Source organism: Salmo salar, chromosome 06, assembly GCF_965601325.2.
Source record: "Salmo salar chromosome 06, fSalSal1, whole genome shotgun sequence".
Lineage (NCBI taxonomy): Eukaryota > Metazoa > Chordata > Actinopteri > Salmoniformes > Salmonidae > Salmo > Salmo salar.
Window position 1 is genome coordinate 79,094,122 of NC_138296.1, and position 15,879 is coordinate 79,110,000.

The 15,879-nt window shown below is 43.0% G+C and overlaps 1 protein-coding gene across 4 annotated transcripts in view; it reads left to right on the plus strand.

Moving 5' to 3' along the window:
* LOC106608079 (ena/VASP-like protein) overlaps positions 1–15,879 on the plus strand; it is a 141,544-nt gene that overhangs the window by 512 nt on the left and 125,153 nt on the right. The window lies entirely within an intron of this gene.

Sequence of the window (15,879 nt, forward strand, 5' to 3'; positions counted from 1 at the left end):
AGGGATAGAGTCGGATAAACCGAAAATATCAAATTCATAGTATAACATTTTATTCGTGCTGTCGAGGACGCACTTAGCAAATATGCCGCTCTTAAAGCCAGGCTTTTATTATAGTCAAATTTTGTTTTTAGGATGACCGGCGACTCTACCTTTATTTGAGCCTATGAGGTGGGGCTGTGAATTCTCCATGTGAATAGGGGAAAAGGAATCCGCTTCAGTGTCAAAAAGCAACGAGCATGGCCATAGACACAGGGGAGAAAGCGTTGATAAAACACAAAAGCAGCAAACGTCTCAACCCAGCTCTTGCTCGTGCTCCCATACAATCTCTGTGATGTGTCACCAACACCGAGGGAGTAGTCTGCAGATGGATCTGTTGTCATAGAAACCAGACTACACGTGCGTCATGTGTAACATGGTTATAAGTGGTGGCTCTAACATAGAAATATAATTCAATCCATTCTAATTCTATTCTGCGTTATAAATGGTTCCAGAATGCCATGGAATTGGAATTTTGATTCTATGGTTTTGATTCTATGGGCCTTTTTGGATTGTAGGGTACACAGTTGTCTGATCACAACATTAACTTATAGGATTTCTCATCACCAAAAACAACCTACAAATGTAATTTTATCAGGCCATCAGATCCTGCAACATGCTCAGGTGAACACACACACAAGACACACAGACCCAGGTCAACTGGTCTGTGATCAGTGTTTACTTCCAATAGAGGGAATGCTTTCCCCTCTGTGTCTTGTGTTGATTGTGGTCTCCGTTTTGTGACCAGCAGCTCCTACTGGTTCAAAAGCATTTACCATGTTCCAGTACTTTCTCACTGAGCTAGTTCAAATCAAATCAAATCAAATGTATTTATATAACCCTTCTTACATCAGCTGATATCTCAAAGTGCTGTACAGAAACCCAGCCTAAAACCCCAAACAGCAAGCCATGCAGGTGTAGAAGCAATGCAGGTGTAGTTCCAGTATTATCTCACTGAGCCAGTTCCTGTATTATCTCACAGAGCCAGTTCCAGTATTTTCTCACTGAGCCAGTTCCAGTATTATCTCACTGAGCCATTTCCAGTATTATCTCACTGAGCCAGTTCCAGTATTATCTCACTGAGCCAGTTCCAGTATTATCTCACTGAGCCAGTTCCAGTACTTTCTCACTGAGCCAGTTCCAGTATTATCTCACTGAGCCAGTTCCAGTATTATCTCACTGAGCCAGTTCCAGTATTATCTCACTGAGCCAGTTCCCATATTATTTCACTGAGCCAGTTCCAGTATTATCTCACTGAGCCAGTTCCCATATTATTTCACTGAGCCAGTTTCAGTATTATCTCACTGAGCTAGTTCCAGTATTATCTCACTGAGCCAGTTCCAGTATTATCTCACTGAGCCAGTTCCAGTACTTTCTCACTGAGCCAGTTCCAGTGTTATCTCACTGAGCCAGTTCCAGTATTATCTCACTGAGCCAGTTCCAGTATTATCTCACTGAGCCAGTTCCCATATTATTTCACTGAGCCAGTTCCAGTATTATCTCACTGAGCCAGTTCCCATATTATTTCACTGAGCCAGTTCCAGTATTATCTCACTGAGCCAGTTCCAGTATTATCTCACTGAGCTAGTTCCAGTATTATCTCTCTGAGCCAGTTCCAGTATTATCTCTCTGAGCCAGTTCCAGTATTATCTCACTGAGCTAGTTCCAGTATTATCTCACTGAGCTAGTTCCAGTATTATCTCTCTGAGCCAGTTCCAGTACTTATCTCTCTGAGCCAGTTCCAGTATTATCTCACTGAGCCAGTTCCAGTATTATCTCACTGAGCCAGTTCCAGTATTATCTCACTGAGCCAGTTCCCAGTATTATCTCACTGAGCCAGTTCCAGTATTATCTCACTGAGCCATACCCAGAACTCAGTTGCTCTATCAAATCTCACACCGAACACAGCCACCCTAACCAAAAGGGACAGTTCTTCCTGCAAATCAGATCACCAACCCAATCAGAACTGGCCTTACTGTAGTGTAACACTGAATCGTGGCCAATCCGCCAAGGTTTTACTGTCGCTCTGTGGTGACTGCCAGCCTTTGGCACAGGTCTGCTGCAGGCAGAGGAACCCCAGGTTGAGGCTAATTGTTGTTGGCAGTGTTTGGGCAGCCAATCTCTCTCTTTCTGTGTGTGTGTGTGTGTATGTGTGTGCGTGTGCGTGCGTGTGTCTAGGCTGTATCTCCCAAGGTCAGAGTGGGAGTGTGCCAAGAATGCCCACAGTCAGACAGTGCCCTCTATCTATGCCCACAGGGCAGTATTCCCTGTCCCCTCCTCACCTTTCCTTCTGTCTCCCCTTCTTTCACCTAGGCCTCCGGCCTACTCTTTCCACCTCCATTATCACACTGCTCCCTCATCCCCATCTCCTCCCCTTTCTCCCATGCACCCTGTCTCTCCTTTACCCTCTCCCCTTCCCTGCCACCTTGGCATTGAGCATAGCGTATACCCTACCTAAGACACTTTTCATCAGCTGTTTTTGTATGCTTACTGTGCCATGAGCTAACCCAAGCTGACCCTACCAAACTGACTGACTTCAATGGTTACATAATGTCTGTGACCGTCATATATGTCTGGCTGGGGATGTAAACTCATGTAGCCTACACTGTTATAGAGCTGTACAGTAGGTGGCAACATTGACTGTGGTTCAACCATTCTTCATCTGTAGTAATGTGTATGGGTGTTTTAGGGTGTGAGTGTGTGTTCGCGTGGTGTCAGTGTGCATGCACTTTCATGTATGCTCTTGATTGATTGTGTGTGTTTGTGTATTGTGACAAATGTTCATCACGTGACCCTCTCCATGCTATGTATGTAGGCCAGTAAGTGATTGTTGGTCTCTCTAACAGTGACATAATGGCCATTGATTCTAACCAGATGAAGTAATCTCTACAGGTCAAACATACATTAGTCAAGGTTACAGACTCAGAACCTCACTGGGTGCGTCCCAATACCATCCTATTCCCTATAAAGTGCACTACGTAGGGAATTGGGTTCCATTTGGAATGCAGACACTGTTTCCATTCAGAGTTAACCTACAGTATACTGGACTAAAAGCTTTTCTCACTGTTGGTTCACACACACTGACCTGCATTCAGTCACGTTCATGGTGAATTTCACATCACTAATAGAGTTTCCTATTTAATCAGACTAACCCCAAGTGTATGGGGTTTTGCTTAAATGGAACTAATAAATTACTTATCTGAATTAAACTTCCCAAAGGGTGAGGTGAGAGGGGTGAGGGGGATTATATTAAAATAAGGCATGATAATATTTAAGTCTGTGCCCCAGTCATGCAACCTGGTCTCAGAGAATTTCGTATTATTCAGTACATAAATCCGAGACACTCCATTTAGTATATGTTACATTTCGTATGGTATGTATTAATTTGTGGATGTCCATCACCCATTTCGTAAGATATGTTACGAATTACAATTTATATTATATGTTGCGACTTTGCAAAATGTATATGTTCCGATTTTGCAAAACGTATGATTAAGTTACAAATTCTAACTAGGTGGCTAATGTATGCTAGCTGGCTAATGTTAGCTAGGCTAGGGGTTAGGATTAGGGGTTAGGGTTAAAGTTAGGGTTAAGTTTAGGAGTTAGGTTAAAGGGTTAAGGTTAGGGTTAGGTGAAGGGTTAGCTAAAAGGGTTAAGGAAAGGGTAGCTAACATGCTAAGTAGTTGCAAAGTAGCTAAAAAGTAGTAAGTAGTTGAAAAGTTGCTAATTAGTTCAAATGCAAAAGTTTTCCGTAATGAGATTCGAACTCGCAACCTTTGGGTCCTTTTTTGCCTATATCAACCATCTGTCTTATATTACCACACCAATCATAACATATCACCACACCAATCGTAACATATCATACTAAATAAACTTTATTGGATTTACGTACAGAATAATATGAAATGCTCTGAGACCAGATTGAGGCATATTATTACATGTTAAGTCTATTAGCAGGTTATCAGTTAGAGTAGTAATATTATGTGTATTAAGGTGAGATGTGAACGTGTTGGAGAAGGTGGCTCTCTCAGGATGTGTGTGTGGGTATGTGGTGGGCATAGTTTTGCCTGTTGACGTGTGTGCACTCACGGTTTCACCCTGATGGCTTGTCATGGTGTGTTTGTGTACGTTTTTTTGTGTTCCAATTCATGTTTCAAGTTAACTTTATTTTCTTTGCATTTCTTTAGCACTTCAAAGTCACAAGATAGAGACAATGTATTACATAGTATTCTCTTATTGCTATGAATATAGAGGCCCCTCTCCCTCTCCCTCTCTGTCTCGCTCTGTCTCTCTTGCTCTCTCACTCTGTCTCTGTCTCTCTCGCTCTCTGTGATGTTATTACTGTCTCCTGTTAGTTGCTGATTGATAGTAGAGGTTGACCGATTATGATTTTTCAGTACCGATACCGATTATTGGAGGGCCAAAAAAAAACGCTGCCGATTTATTTTTTTATTTGTAATAATGACAATTACAACAATACTGAATGAACACTTTTATTTTAACTTAATATAATACATCAATAAAATCAATTTAGCCTCAAATAAATAATGAAACATGTTCAATTTGGTTTAAATAATGCAAAAACAAAGTGTTGGAGAAGAAAGTAAAAGTGCAATATGTGCCATGTAAAAAAGCTAACGTTTAAGTTCCTTGCTCAGAACATGAGAACATATGAAAGCTGGTGGTTCCTTTTAACATGAGTCTTCAATATTCCCAGGTAAGAAGTTTTAGGTTGTAGTTACTATAGGAATTATAGGACTATTTCTCTCTATACCATTTGTATTTCACATACCTTTGACTATTGGATGTTCTTATAGGCACTATAGTATTGCCAGTGTAACAGTATAGCTTCCGTCCCTCTCCTCGCCCCTACCTGGGCTCGAACTAGGGACACATCGACAACAGCCACCCTCGAAGCATTGTTACCCTTGCAGAGCAATGGGAACAACTACTCCAAGTCTCAGAGCGAGTGACGTCACCGATTGAAACGCTATTAGCGCGCACCACCGCTAACTAGCTAGCCATTTCACATCGGTTACACCAGCCTAATCTCGGGAGTTGATAGGCTTGAAGTCATAAACAGCTCAATGCTTGAAGCACAGCGAAGAGCTGCTGGCAAATGCAGGAAAGTGCTGTTTGAATGAATGCTTACGAGCCTGCAGCTGCCTACCACCGCTCAGTCAGACTGCTCTATCAAATATCAAATCATACTCTTAATTATAACATAATAACACACAGAAATACGAGCCTTAGGTCATTAATATGGTCAAATCCGGAAACTATAATTTCGAAAACAAAACGTTTATTCTTTCAGTGAAATACGGAACCGTTCCGTATTTTATCTAACGGGTGGCATCCCTAAGTCTAAATATTGCTGTTACATTGTACAACCTTCAATGTTATGTCATAATTATGTACAATTTTGGCAAATTAATTACGGTCTTTGTCAGGAATAAATGGTCTTCACACAGTTCGCAACGAGCCAGGCGGCCCAAACTGCTGCATATACCCTGACTGCTTGCACGGAACGCTAGAGAAGTGACACAATTTCCCTAGTTAAAAGAAATTCATGTTAGCAGGCAATATTAACAAAATATGCAGGTTTAAAAATATATACTTGTGTAATGATTTTAAAGAAAGGCATTGATGTTTATGGTTAGGTACATTGATGCAACGACAGTGTTTTTTTCGTGAATGCGCTTGTTAAATCATCACCCGTTTGTCGATGTAGGCTGTGATTCAATGATAAATTAACAGGCACCGCATCGATTATATGCAACGCAGGACACGCTAGATAAACTAGTAATATCATCAACCATGTGTAGTTAACTAGTGATTATGTTAAGATTGATTGTTTTTTATAAGATCAGTTTAATGCTAACTAGCAACTTACCTTGGCTTCTTGCTGCACTCGCGTAACAGGTAGTCAGCCTGCCATGCAGGCTCCTCGTGGAGTGCAATTTAATCGGCCACAATCGGTGTCCAAAAATGCCGATTGCCGATTGTTATGAAAACTTGAAATCGGCCCTAATTAATCGGCCATTGTGAATAATGGGTCGACTTCTAATTGATAGTCTTTACTGTGACTGTGATCAGACAGCAGCAGTGTCGTCTCCAATGAATCTGCTGTTGTCACACTGGTGAGTTAAACCCTTTAACGAGTAAGCCAACCATTAACCACAGACTAACGTGAGAATAGACTCACTCATTACTGCTGGGAAGTATTGGAGGGAGTATAGAAGAGACAGACTTTAGGTAGTGTTGGTGTTAGTATACATATTATGAAAAAGACAGGTTTAGGTCATTTCTCTGTCTCCAGCAGGTCCAATTAAAAGCCTAACACTTCTATCCAGCTGTAGTTGATTTATATATATATATAACTGATGCACTTAAACCTCCCTGTGAGAGAATTCTGAAATGTAATTTAGCACTGAAAGCATGTGGGCCATCGATCTAGCACGAAGCTTAATGGTTTGGGTTGATGTGTATTGGAGTGTGTGGTTAATGGTGTGTGTGTGTGTGTGTGTGTGTATGGTGTGTGTGTGTGTGTGTGTGTGTGTGTGTGTGTGTGTGTGTGTGTGTGTGCGTGTGTGTGTGTGTATGGGTGTGTGTGTGTGTGTGTGTGTGTGTGTGTGTGTGTGTGTGTGTGTGTGTGTGTGTGTGTGTGTGTGTGTGTGTGTGTGATCCATATGTGTGCTTTTAGATGGTGATATGTGTGTGCTTGTTTCAGCTGAGCTAGGGGTGACTACCAAGTATAATTCAAGTGACTAATTCCAGTTCCATGGCAGCCCCCTCACTACTCGATGCACCACAGAGAGTACTGCAGACAGTAGAGAGATGGGAATACGTGCCAATATCTTTGTTTGAGGATACCCTGAAACTATGGGGCTGGACCTAGGCTTATATTCACTGCTTCTGGAATATCCTTTGCTTATGAGAGTACCATGATGCTACCTTTCAAGCCTTTACCCCTAACCTGAGCACCCCTGTAATTCAACCCCTGCGGCTGAATTATATGGATCTTCTTGGTCCTTTGAGGTTTACTGTAAGGCTTGGTTCCAGGTGGAATCCATTCACTGTGCACTTTGAACTGGCACAGGTGAGTGCTTTGTAGTCCCACAGCTGTGTGCTCTGAAGTAAACTATAGTTAATTGTTGGAAAATCCTAACTCCTAGATATGAGGCAGAGGCACGGCTGAGAGATACAGTACACTTCCAAGCTGTGGAATTTGTATCTTTCGAATTCATGCAGTAAAACTGTTTTTTTAGAAGACATTTTGATGTTTGCAGCATTTTTCTCCGATAGTTTGATGGTTGAACACGTGAAACGTGAATGTATGACAGTTTCTGTGGTCGCACAGAATGAATTTGATTTTGGTGGCAAACATTTGTTTGCGGCCACACAAGATACTCTATACAACTACAAAGTAATCCTGTTTAAGAATCATCGCTTCAGGTAATTGAAATATAAAGGCGTGCTTTGTTTTTCCTTGTAATTGTAGAGGTGTTCATCACTTTGCCTGGTAGGAGATTGTGACTGCAAACAGGGGTACGTTTGAGAGCGCAATGTTTTTAACTGTGTTGTTCGTCCCAGGTGGAAGATCATTGATAAATTGATGTGTAACATAAGGCATGGTTTAGCACATTGATTGCTATCAGCTATGCCTGAATTTCAAGTCTGGGTTCGGTCAGTTTATGTTGCTTTTCGTCCTGTTTATTATTTTGTAAATATTTTATGTACTTTTTTTCTCCTAGTTATTCTCCACTTTGCAAATGTAAGTACTCACACATTGGTTGCATAATGAAATGGAAGCTGTAGTTAACATTGGGTGTAAATTGGTGAAGTAAGTTACGTAAAGCTGTGATAATGTAGAACAGAGAGTAAGGAAGGAGAGCTGTAGTGCATCATCATCAAGCGTCATAAATGACTGTTTTCCTAAATGCTAATTTATGCGTGCTCTGAAAATGGGAGGCTGCTTAAGGACGGTATGATTGCGGAGGCTAAATTGAGCGCCGTACCACATCGCTGTAGCATTCCGCATTGACATGATTGGTTGACGGTAGGTGGCCGTGGGAGGTCCGGTATAAATACAAACTCACTTCCTTGACAGCTTCCTTCACAACAGCTCTGCTCAGCTCCGAGAAGCGCAAAAAGTATGTTTGCTCTGATTTCTGCGGAGGCTGCATCACAGTAAATGCTGTACGGCTACTGCAGGTGTCAGATTGACCATGCAGAGTCTTTAAGGCAGTGTGGCTAGGCTGCTGCAGTGTGTTGTGTCAGAATAATCCACAAAGAGAGTCAGAGGTAATCAAGTCTTTTTGAATAAGATTTAAAAAAAATGTGCCCTCCTTTACTCTACGCCCCCAATCTCTCTCTCTTTCTCTTACACACACACACACACATGTTTGTTTTACTATCCTTGTGGGAACCAAACAATTGATTCCCATTTAAAATCCTATTTTCCTTAACCCCTAACCCTATCTCTTAATCCAACCCTAACCCTAAACTTAACTTCCCCCCTAACCTTAGCCCCTAACCCTAATTGAAAACCCTAAACCTAACCCCTAAGCCACTGAAGACGCAATCTTTATTGCACTCCACACTGCCCTCTCCCACCTGGACAAGAGGAACACCTAGCTGAGAGTGCTGTTCATTGACTACAGTTTAGCGTTCAACACCATAGTGCCCTCAGTGATCTGGCAGTGTGGTGCCAAGACAACAACCTCTCCCTCAACGTCAGCGAGACAAAGAAGCTGATTGTGGAATACAGGAAATGGAGGGCTGAGCACTTGCGCTGTGAATAACCACGTAACTGATGGTTAAGGATGAAGACAGTCATGAAAATAAAATAAAACCATAGGCCTACATTCATTTATAATTTATTTTATTTTTATTAACTTTATTTTCATGTGGATAAACTTTACCTAATAGAGGGAGTGTTTACTAATGATTATAAGCAATTGTTTTTGCTAACTTAGTTTGTCTATTAAAGTGTTCACGTCTCCTCTTCTTTCCAACTGTCCTTTGATGCTACAGCAGCTACTCCACTAGGTGCTAAATGCTAGGTGCTAGATGCTAGGTGTTAGATGCTAGGTGCTAGGTGCTAGATACTAGGTGTTAGATGCTAGGTGCTAGGTGCTAAATGCTAGATGCTAGGTGTTAGATGCTAGGTGCTAGATGCTAGGTGCTAGATGCTAGATGCTAGACACTAGATGCTAAATGCTAGATGCACGGTGTGTATAGCACTATGGCACTTCAGTAAAAACAATTGTTTCTGTGGACTTTCTTTTATACAATGCACATTTTCATTGCTTGCTAGTAAATAAATCAATCAGTCTTATAAAAAGAGTTGGATGTGTCTGACTATTCATTAATGATTCAACAGCGGTCGACAAGGTTGTTCTATTTCTGAGGCTATAATGCGCTAATGTTGTGTCAAATGGCCAATGCTCCAATCACCTCCAACCTGGCAAAAAAAAGTAGAATAGTAGCCTAGGCTATACAGTGTCGGCCCACAATGCACTTTAATGATTGCCCATGTGGTAGCCTACCGCTTGTAATACCGGTCGTTAATCCTTGTTATTTGGTTCTGTTAATGCATGTACAGTTGAAGTCGGAAGTTTACATACACCTTAGCCAACTACATTTAAACTCAGTTTTTCACAATTCCTGACATTTAATCCCAGTAAAAATTCCCTGTCTTAGGTCAGTTAGGATCACCACTTTACTTTAAGAATGTGAAATGTCAGAATAATAGTAGAGAGAATGATTTATTTCAGCTTTTATTTCTTTCATCACATTCCCAGTGGGCCAGAAGTTTACGTACACTCAATTAGTATTTGGTAGCATTGCTTTTAAATTGTTTAACTTGGGTCAAACGTTTCAGGTAGCCTTCCACAAGCTTCCCACAATAAGTTCGGTGAATTTTGGCCCATTCCTCCTGACAGAGCTGGTGTAACTGAGTCAGGTTTGTAGGCCTCCTTGCTTGCACACGCTTTTTCAGTTCTGCCCACAAATTTTCTATAGGATTGAGGTCAGGGCTTTGTGATGGCCAGTCCAATACCTTGACTTTGTTGTCCTTAAGCCATTTTGCCACAACTTTGGAAGTATGTTTGAGGTCATTGTCCATTTGGAAGACCCATTTGCGACCAAGCTTTAACTTTCTGACTGATGTCTTGAGATGTTGCTGCAATATATCCACATAATTTTCTTTCCTCATGATGCCATCTATTTTGTAAAGTGCAGCAGTCCCTCCCGCAGCAAAGCACCCCCACAACATGATGCTGCCACCCCTGTGCTTCACGGCTTGCAAGCCTCCCCCTTTTTCCTCCAAACATAACGATGGTCATTATGGCCAAACAGTTCTATTTTTGTTTCATCAGACCAGAGGACATTTCTCCAAAAAGTACGATCTTTGTCCCCATATGCAGTTGTAAACCGTAGTCTGGCTTTTTTATGGCGGTTTTGGGGCAGTGGCTTCTTCCTTGCTGAGCGGCCTTTCAGGTTATGTCGGTATAGGACTCGTTTTACTGTGGATATAGATACTTTTATACCTGTTTCCTCCAGCATCTTCATAAGGTCTTTTGCTGTTGTTCTGGGATTGATTTGCACTTTTCGCACCAAAGTACATTCATCTCTAGGAGACAGAACGCGTCTCCTTCCTGAGCGGTATGACGGCTGCGTGGTCCCATGGTGTTTATACTTGCGTACTATTGTTTGTACAGATGAACATGGTACCTTCAGGCATTTGGAAATTGCTCCCAAGGATGAACCAGACTTGTGGAGGTCTACAATTTATTTTCTGAGGTCTTGGCTGATTTGTTTTGATTTTTCCATGATGTCAAGCAAAGAGGCACTGAGTTTGAAGGTACCCATTGAAATACATCCACAGATACACCTCCAATTGACTCAAATTATGTCAATTAGCCTATCAGAAGCTTCTAAAGCCATTGCATAATTTTCTGGAATTTTTCAAGCTGTTTATATAGGCACAGTCAACTTAGTGTATGTAAACTTCTGACCCACTGGAATTGTGATACAGTGAATTGTAAGTGAAATAATCTGTCTGTAAACAATTGTTGGAAAAATGACTTGTGTCATTTTCATGACTCCAACCTAAGTGTATGTAAACTTCCGACTTCAGCTGTATTAATGTACAGCTTCTACCCCTAAGCCATTCGACTGCTAACAGGTTAACCAAATAGCTGATTTGAATGAGCCTTTTTCCTTGTGGGGACCAGCAAAATGTGCGCACTTGTGCAAATTTTCCTTGTTTTACTATCCTTCCTTGTGAGGACTTCTGGTTTCCAAAAGGATGGTAAAACCAAAAGCACACACACACACTTTTCCTACCTCCCCTCTGCCAGCTCCCTGCAGTGTGTGGTAATTAAAAAGATCAGCTAGAGAGAGAGTGTGTGTGTGTGTTTCAGTTTGTATGTGTGCCACTGCCATTCAATCCCCTGAGCGGATGAGCTTGTCTGAGTTACCCAAGAAGACAGGATGTCACAGATCTTTGGACTCCCTCCTTCACTTCCTCTCTCTCTTTGTCTCTCTCTCTGTCTGTCTGTCTGTCTCTCTCGCTCTGTCTCTGTCTTTCTTTGTCTCTGTCTCTCTTTCTCTCTCTCTCGATCTCTCTATCTCTCTCACTCTCTGTATGTGTCAGGGGTGCGAGGAGCGGCATGTGCCTCCTGCTTGACAGTTGTCAGATTTGTACCCCTTTTCTTCCTCTCTATCCTCTCCCCCCTCTCCCCCCTCTTTGCATCTCTCCTCTCCTCTTTCTCTCCAAGGCCATGTACTCGTTGGACGATTATGGGTAAGGCTGCCATTCTCCTCCTTTCCCACACTCTGTCCATTCGTTGTCATTGTATAGTACTTTGAGACAGTAGTAGCTTTAATTGAACAGCCTTGATAACAAACACTTTGTACACTCTTAGAAAAAAATGGTGCTATCTAGAACCTTAAAGGGTTTCCCTGGCCGTCCCCATAGGAGAACCCTTTGAAGAACCCCTTTTGGTTCCAGGTAGAACATTTTTGGGTTCAATGTAGAACCCTTTCCACAGCCTCCCTAGTGGCGCAGCTGTTTAGGGCATCGCAGTGCTTGAGATGTCACTACAGACCCGGGTTCAATCCCAGGCTGTGTCACAGCTGGCTGTGCCTGGGAGATCCATGAGGCTGCACACAATTGGCCCAGCGTCGTCCGGGTTAGGGAAGGGTTTGGCCGGCCGGCACTTCCTTGTCCTATCTAGTGACTCTGTGGCGACCGGGTGCCTGCAAGCTGACCTCAGTCGCCAGCTGGATGGTGTTTCCTCTGACACATTGGTGCGGCTGGCTTCCACTTTAAGCAAGCAGTGAGGCTTTGCAGGGTTGTGTTTCGTAGGACGCATGGCTCTCGACCTTCACCTCTACTGAGTTTGTAGGGGAGTTACGGTGATGTGACAAGACTGTACCTACCAATTGGGGAGAAAAATGGGTTAAAGTACAACAACAACAAAAATAACCCTTTCCACAGAGGGTTCTACATGGAATCCAAAAATGGTTTTACCTGGAACCTAAAAGGGTTATCCTATGAGGACAGCTGCGGAACCATTTTGGAACTGTTTTTTCTAAGTGTAGACTTTGTACACTTTGTTTTGTCTTCTGTAAAGTGAGGCTATCATTTAATGATGAATTTCTCCAACTGTGTATATGTGCGTCCGTAATTCTGTGCCTGTGATGACTGCGTCTTGATTAGCGATGTGACTGACAGTGACAGAGTGATTGATGCAGTGTGTGTGAGCCATTCACAGCAGTGATGGTCTATGTGTGTGTGTGTGTGTGTGTGTGTGTGTGTGTGTGTGTGTGTGTGTGTGTGTGTGTGTGTGTGTGTGTGTGTGTGTGTGTGTGTGTGTGTGTGTGTGTGTGTGTGTGTGTGTGTGTGTGTGTGTGTGTTTGTGTGTGTGTGTGTGTTTTTTATTTTATTTCACCTTTATTTAACCAGATAGGCTAGTTGAGAACAAGTTCTCATTTGCAACTGCGACCAGGCTAAGATAAAGCATAGCAATTCGACACATACAACAACACAGAGTTACACGTGGAATAAACAAAACATACAGTCAATAATACAGTAGAAAAAAAGAAAACAAAAGGTCTATATACAGTGAGTGCAAATGAGGTAAGTTAAGGCAATAAATAGGTCATGGTGGCGAAGTAATTACAATATAGCAATTAAACACTGGAATGGTAGATGTGCAGAAGATGAATGTGCAAGTAGAGATACTGGGGTGCAAAGGAGCAAGATAAATAAATAAATAAATACAGTATGGGGATGAGGTAGGTAGATAGATGGGTTGTTTACAGATGGGCTATGTACAGGTGCAGTGATCTGTGAGCTGCTCTGACAGCTGGTGCTTAAAGCTAGTGAGGGAGATATGAGTCTCCAGCTTCAGTGATTTTTGCAGTTCGTTCCAGTCATTGGCAGCAGAGAACTGGAAGGAAAGGCGGCCAAAGGAGGAATTGGCTATGGGGGTGACCAGTGAGATATACCTGCTGGAGCACGTGCTACGAGTGGGTGCTGCTATGGTGACCAGTGAGCTGAGATAAGGCGGGGATTTACCTAGCAGAGACTTGTAGATGACCTGTAGCCAGTGGGTTTGGCGACGAGTATGAAGCGAGGGCCAACCAACGAGCGCATACAGGTCGCATTGGTGGGTAGTGTATGGGGCTTTGGTGACAAAACGGATGGCACTGTGATAGACTGCATCCAATTTTTTGAGTAGAGTGTTGGATGCTATTTTATAGATGACATCACCGAAGTCGAGGATCGGTAGGATGGTCAGTTTTACGAGGGTATGTTTGGCAGCATGAGTGAAGGATGCTTTGTTGCGATATAGGAAGCCGATTCTAGATTTCATTTTGGATTGGAGATGCTTAATGTGAGTCTGGAAGGAGAGTTTACAGTCTAACCAGACACCAGGTATTTGTAGTTGTTCACGTATTCTAAGTCAGAGCCGTCCAGAGTAGTGATGCTGGACAGGCGAGCAGGTGCAGGCAGTGATCGATTGAATAGCATGCATTTAGTTTTACTTGCATTTAAGAGCAGTTGGAGGCCACGGAAGGAGAGTTGTATGGCATTGAAGCTCATCTGGAGGTTAGTTAACACAGTGTACAAAGAAGGGCCAGAAGTATACAGAATGGTGTCGTCTGCGTAGAGGTGGATCAGAGAATCACCAGCAGCAAGAGCAACATCAAGAATTGAACCCTGTGGCACTCCCATAGAGACTGCCAGACGTCCGGACAACAGGCCCTCCGATTTTACACACTGAACTCTATCAGAGAAGTAGTTGGTAAACCAGGCGAGTCAATCATTTGAGAAACCAAGGCTGTCGAGTCTGCCGATAAGAATGTGGTGATTGACAGAGTCGAAAGCCTTGGCCAGGTCGATGAATACGGCTGCACAGTAATGAGGTGCACCCATGACCAGCTTTGAAACCAGATTGCATAGCAGAGAAGGTACGGTGGGATTCGAAATGGTCGGTAATCTGTATGTTAACTTGGCTTTCGAAGACCTTACATTTACATTTACATTTAAGTCATTTAGCAGACGCTCTTATCCAGAGCGACTTACAAATTGGTGCATTCACCTTATGATATCCAGTGGAACAACCACTTTACAATAGTGCATCTAAATCTTTTAGGGGGGGGGGGGGGTTAGAAGGATTACTTTGTCCTATCCCAGGTATTCCTTAAAGAGGTGGGGTTTCAGGTGTCTCCGGAAGGTGGTGATTGACTCCGCTGTCCTGGCGTCGTGAGGGAGCTTGTTCCACCATAGGGGTGCCAGAGCAGCGAACAGTTTTGACTGGGCTGAGCGGGACAGGGTAGGATAGATATAGGTCTGTAGCAGTTTGGGTCTAGAGTGTCACCCCCTTTGAAGAGGGGGATGACCGCGGCAGCTTTCCAATCTTTGGGAATCTCAGACGATACGAAAGAGAGGTTGAACAGGCTAGTAATAGGGGTTACAAAAATTTTGGCAGATAATTTTAGAAAGAGAGGGTCCAGATTGTCTAGCCCAGTTGATTTGTATGGGTCCAGATTTTGCAGCGATTTCAGAACATCAGCTATCTAGATAGGTGAAGGAGAAATGGGGGGGCTTTGGCGGATTGCTGTGGAGGGTGCCGGGAAGTCGACCGGGGTAGGGGTAGCCAGGTGGAAAGCATGGCCAGCCGTAGAGAAATGCTTATTGAAATTCTCAATTATAGTGGATTTATCGGTGTTAACAGTGTTTCCTAGCCTCAGAGCAGTGGGCAGCTGGGAGGAGGTGCTCTTATTCTCAATGGACTTTACAGTGTCCCAGAACTTTATTGAGTGTGTAATACAGGATGCAAATTTCTGTTTGAAAAAGCTAGCCTTAGCTTTTCTAACTGCCTGTTTATATTTGTTCCTAACTTCCCTGAAAAGTTGCATATCACGGGGGCTATTCGAGGATGTTTTTGTGCTGGTCAAGGGCAGACAGGTCTGGAGTGAACCAAGGGCTATATCTGTTTCTGGTTCTACATTTTTTGAGTGGGGCATGCTTATTTAAGATGGTGAGGAAGGCACTTTTAAAGAATAGCCAGGCATCATCTACTGACAGGATCAGGTCAATGTCATTCCAGGACACCCCGCCCAGGTCGATTAGAAAGGCCTGCTCGCAGAAGTGTTTTAGGGAGCGTTTGACAGTGATGAGGGGTGGTCGTTTGGTTGCAGACCCATTACGGATGCAGGCAATGAGGCAGTGATCGCTGAGATCTTGATTGAAAACAGCAGAGGTGTATTTGGAGGGTGAGTTAGTTAGGATGACATCTATGAGGGTGCCGTGGGTACGGATTT